Source organism: Aristolochia californica, unplaced genomic scaffold, assembly GCF_029961685.1.
Source record: "Aristolochia californica isolate CCGP_79_NKW_82.1479 unplaced genomic scaffold, dmAriCali1.0.hap1 SCAF_1, whole genome shotgun sequence".
Taxonomy (NCBI): domain Eukaryota; kingdom Viridiplantae; phylum Streptophyta; class Magnoliopsida; order Piperales; family Aristolochiaceae; genus Aristolochia; species Aristolochia californica.
Genome location: NW_027181770.1, coordinates 7854742 through 7860741, shown reverse-complemented (window position 1 = coordinate 7860741; position 6000 = coordinate 7854742).

The following is a 6000-nucleotide window of genomic DNA, read 5'->3' as shown; positions in this document are numbered from 1 at the left end:
CTTATCCCACTACTGCCTCTCTTCCTCTTGTACACAGTGAGATATAAGCTCATTGAGGGACCATTTGTCCTTCTGAGTGTTATAACTCACTTTGAATTGCCCAAAGTGTGCAGGAAGAGATATCAAAACCAAGTGCACAAGCAGGTCCTCAGACAACTCCAACTTAATTGACTTGAGTTTTGATGCAAGATGAGACATCTCCATGATGTACTCCCTTATGTTCCCTTTGTCCTTATACTTCATCAAAATGAGTTTAGCCAAAAAGCTACTTGCCTTCGACTTTTCATTCTTGGAAAAAAATTTCTCAATTTCCTCAAGGAACTTCATAGAGCTCTTGTTCTCAATAATAGAGCCCTGAAACGCCTCCGAAATGGAGCATTTCATGATCATCAAGCACATTCGGTTAGAGTGATCCCACTTCTCAATTTTAACCTCAATGGGGTTTTTCGGAGTAGAAGTGGGTTGTTCTGCCTGAAGTGCAAGATCCAAATCCATACAACTGAGGACAATTTCCATTGTATCTTTCCAGGCCGTAAAGTTCGACCCGCTCAACATTGGGATGTTGCTGATTTGGGTAGAAACATTTGTAGCAGTAGCAACAAAAATTGTATATAGAACAAAATAAACAAGTATGCTCACATTAACTAGCATGTCAAATAAAAAAAAAAAACAAGTAATGTTCAAACAATCCAAATTTGGGGACCCATCTCAAGATACTTATTACAACATTAATTCATAGTCTTTGGACAGAGAAATTAACTGTAAGTGGTACTCTTAGTGCAATTATCAAATACTGACAATCAGTTCTGTCAAACAAGCCTTTCTTAGGACTGACTATTGTTCACATGAAAAATCTGTATAATTGTCACACATTTATCATCACAGGCACGTCGTTGATTTGGCCAAACTGTCTTACTTTGGGCCGAGCACAGTTTGCATTAATAACTCTGCACAAACATCTATGTATTTTTAGTCAAATTAATTTACACTACAGAGGTTACTTTGGCAATATGTAGCTTCAATCAATTTGATTGAAAATACTAGACCAATTGAGCAAAATGACAATAAGAATTTACACAAGAATGCTAGTGGGGCTAATGGTCACTGGCACCTGAACTGAAGGGAGAGTGCTGGTTGGAATCCTTGCTAGCGCAAAAATTTAATTATGAGAACTGAGTCCGGTCGATCCTCTCTTAGGTGAGTTGACACAACGAATTTGAACAGGCAAGCCAACGCAACCCGCCCGATTCCACCCTTAATTATCTGAATTGTGTCAATCAGTCCGACTAGTCTCAACTAGCCCGATCCTTCCTAACCGGTCTGAGTCGACTCGTTATTTAAATGAAACCGAACCTAAGTTTTTTAAAAAAAATTTCTTTCCTGTGCATATTGGAGGTCGTCTTCAATCTTTACTCCATTCCATTAAATAGTAAATATAATTGAATATGTAACCCAAATTAGAATAGGAAACGTGGGTTTCCTAACATTGAGCTCTTACAAGGCATTGGAGGCGTCCGATAAAATTTACCCTCTTCACTTAATCCCTTTCTTCTCTTTTCTTCCGTTTCTGTATTTTTCAGTTTCTGTTTCTTTTCGGCTTTTCTCCATTGTTTCTTCTGTTTTTTTTTTTTATTATTGTTTTTTTATTGTAGATGGGAAAGAAGCTCTCCTTCATGTCTCTGTTCACGTCCGATAGATCTGCTCTTTTTGTTGGCACTTGCGGCGTTAACCCATCCTCATATCCTCCCACACAACAGACATGAACCCCTCCGACAAACATCTACTATAATAAATTAAAACAATAGTAACAATTAGTTTTTCCCGTCATGTGATTATAAATGTAAATAGATATTTTCTTAGGGGGGGTTAGTCCCCCAAATAGATCTTTGAATTTCAAGTTCATGTTGGCTTTCTTAGGGGGGGTTAATCCCCCAAATAGATATTTGAATTTCAAGATCATGTCAGTCATGTACATGAAGATCAACTTCGCACTTGGTGTTAGTGTTGACGACTTGATGTGCACTGGAAAACAGTTTCCAGTGTTAGTGCCCCAACATGAGAAAAACATAAAAAACAAGAGAATCCCTAACCCTTACGGGACACTAAATTACAACATAATCTTTAAACCCCAAATTAAGTAAAACAACCATTATTACTACATGAATAAGTTATTTAATGTATAATTAAATATATTAATATATTTATTAATTGAATTAGATATTTTATTATGCATTAATATGGTAATTACATGAGCCAATGAAATACGCACATGATTAATTAAAAATAATAAATAAATAACGTTATAAATAATAAAAACGACATTAATACGTTGAGTTATTAATTTATTAATAACATATGATATACTTTAACCTAAAAATAAATGATTTAAGAGAAAAAAATTGATCTAATCATAACTTTAACACAATATATCTTTTTACATAATATATTTTATGTATTACTAATTAATAATATATTATCACAAAATTTAAAACCATTGGTTTAATTAATTATAGCAATCGGATAATCATGCCAAAATAATTTATCAAATATTTATTTTAACAATATTTTAATTATGACTATTAAATCACCATTTTAATATAGTAATTATAAAATAATTATATTAAATAAAAAATAATTATTTTTATAAATAAAATTTATAAATTAATGATTTTCATGACGATAGTTTAATTTTTCCTAACTTAGGAAAAAATAAACCATCGTCGTCTTCCTCAGCGGCGAGCCAGCGGGCAACGACGACGGCGACGGTGGCGAGCAACGCTGACAGAGGCGGCGCTCCGACGGTACATCAAGAGAGAGAAGAGAGGGAGGTCGAGAAGCTCTACAACAGATGCTCGACCTCCCATGCTCTGCGACGGAGGTCGAGAGGGAGGATGGCCGACGGGGGAGGGGGGAGGAGAGGAATGCCGAGAGAGAAGAGAAGTCATCGCCGAGGGAGGAAGGCCTGCCTCCCTCTCCTCTCCCTCTTGATCTTTGTTGCAGAGCCTCTCGGTTTCCCGTACTCTACAATGGTGGTCGAGAGGGAGAGGCCGTAGAGAGGGAAACCGGAGAGGGACGGTGGAGACGAGAGAGGGGCTGCGGGAACAAGAGAAGGGTGCGGGAACGAAATGAGCATAAATGAGCGAGACGGTGTGCGGCAGAGAGAGCCCCACGCGTGAGTCATGTACATGATTCTCAAAATTTGGCAAAAAGCACTTTTCGCCGTTTACTCTTGGGACATGATCTCTTGAGTCATGGATGATCATGTACATGACATGAAGTTTGGCGTTCCCTAACGACCTCAGGACATGAACTGAGTAATGCGCATGAAGATCATGTCCTGAGTCATGTTGACTAACAATGGCCATGAATATCATGTCCTGAGCCATGTTGACTAACCCCCCCTTAATTCATGATAGTGTATCTTGGCACTAGCAGCTCTATCGCTCGAGTGCTTTCCGATGCAGCAACGTTCTTCTCCAATCTTGCCATACGAGCTCATAAATTTTGTTGGACCGTGGAGGGGAGCTTCTCCAGTGGGAAGAAGAGGAGGATGACAACTTTATTTGTCCCAGCTCGGATCAATTGAGAAATTGGATAGAGGTCCCACCTCAGCGAAAGGGCATCGGTCCATGCTCGGCGACTACGAGAGGCGCAAGAAATCCAACGAGAGGCCTTTGGGTATCTCATGAGTATTTCCATTTTTCTTTCTCTTGGTTCTACTGGGTTCTCTTCAATCTCGCAAGACCCATCTCAGTTTTCGCCGTCTCCTCCTCAAGGAAGATGAGGACGATGACGTCTTTATCGGACCCAACTCGGATCAGTAGTGAAACCGGATGGAGGACCCGCAAACTATTACATGTGTGTGGTTTTATTCCTCATTCTTTAACCATCATCTATACATTGAGATGAACAATCGGATGGAGGTCTCACATATGCTAAATATAAAATAATTTTTGGTGCAAAAAATTAATTAATTTTATCTAATACAAATTATTTATTTATTTATTGACTTTACCATGTGTCACAATCTCTTGAGACATACACTTGACAAGAAAAAAAGATGAAAAAGGGGAGGGGGAAATGGGTGTAAATAAAAAGATAGAAATTTTCATACTTCAATTAAAATGAGGCGTTTTTAAATGGAGAAAAAGTAACCAGGTTTGATTCAAGAGGAAGACAAAAAATAATTCATCTACGAATATGCATGATTGAGAAAATTTACAAAAAAAAAAACTAATAACGAAAGTTTTAGATAGGATATAATAATATATAACAAAAATCGTCTTGTAAGATAATTATTTTTTAACACAACTTGACCAATTTGGAAATAAAATATTCAAGTAAGAAAATTTGAAATAAGGGAGATTTACAACATTAATATTTAAAATTTATAATGAGGAAATATGACTTTCTAACTTTTAAAAAATTGTCTTTGTTAAAAAAAAAAACTGAACTCATGAAAGGAAAATTTGGATCGGTTGGGGTTAGGTTTGCAAAAACTCAATCCATGACAACCTTTCTCTAATGTTATCTTTCCAAAAGAAATAATATAACTCGACACAAGAGAAAAAATATATTAATTTATACTTTACCTCAACCCTATACGCGTCTTTCAAGGGAGACACATTCTCCCTTGCTAAGACACAAGCAAGGTTAGAATGTAATGTAATTACTACTTTAACTTATATAAGTCAATTGGTAATTGATCTAAATTTGATTAGATTAATCATGTTTTGACTATTCCTCGGTTTTTATTTTATTAGAATCGATTAAGTTAAGTATGGATTTTATAACAATCATAAAAAACATTAAAATATATTAAATATTAAATATTAAATATCAAATTATAAAACATCAAATACATTTTTCATAAGTTCCAACTTATAAAAACTTCGTTTAAAATAGAGATGGAGTGGGAGAAAGTGATAAGAAGTTTTCGGTAGCTTTTCATTCGTGAGAACGTGTGCACCGTCTGCCCCAACTTTATCTCTTTCTCCGTTTAAAAAAACGAGATACGCAAAATAAAGAGATTTGATAGACGGTTGCGAGTATCATCTTGTCGTTTTGAAATTTCCGGCATCATCCTAGTTTCCACAACAACAAAGTATCATCCTCAATAGAACTCAAAACACAAGTAGAAACAAAAACTCGAAATAGAACTAACCTTCTCATATTAGAACTGCATCCCAACTAAGAAACTAATCAAAACTAGACTTACACACTAAGAAAACAGGGAACAGTAAGCCTCTAACTTTAGTTTGTTCTGAAATTAATTTAGCTTATGTACCTAAAAATACTTGGTAGGTGGATTCTGGTGCTACCACTCACATAAGTATGTATTTGTAGGGTTTCCTGTGGAGCCAACCACCAAGTGATGTTGAAAAGTTCATGTTTGTGGGTGACGACAATAAAGTTGTGGTAGAGGCTATAGGGACTAACATATTACAATTAAACACTGGGTTGTATTTTGATTTATTGAGACATTTGTTGCACCGTCTTTTAGGAGGGATTTAATTTCTATTTCTGTTTTGAACAAATCAGGTTTTTCTTGTTCTTTTAGAAATAATAAAGTTAGTCTCTAGCAAAATTCAAATTTTGTTGGTTTCTGTCCCTTAATTGATAATTTGTATATGCTTGGTCTTGTTAGTTCCTACAGAGAAATACCGCAAACAAGTTTGTGTGGATGAAGAGAAAATTAAGTTAGAGTTCCGCCACATTATGGCATAAAACGTTTAGGACACATCTCTAAACATAGAATTCAGAGGCTTGTGTCGGATGAAATTCTTGAACAATACACCATGTCGGGCAAACTTGGCATGAACGGTGTTGCAAAGCGACGAAACCGAACTCTTAAGGATATGGTAAGGAGTATGATCAATCATTCCTCCTTGCCAGAGTCACTTTGGGGAGAAGCTTTAAAGACCACAGTCCTTAACAGGGTACCAAGCAAAGCAGTTGCCAAAACCCCCTATGAGCTTTGGACAGGTAAGAAGCCTAGCA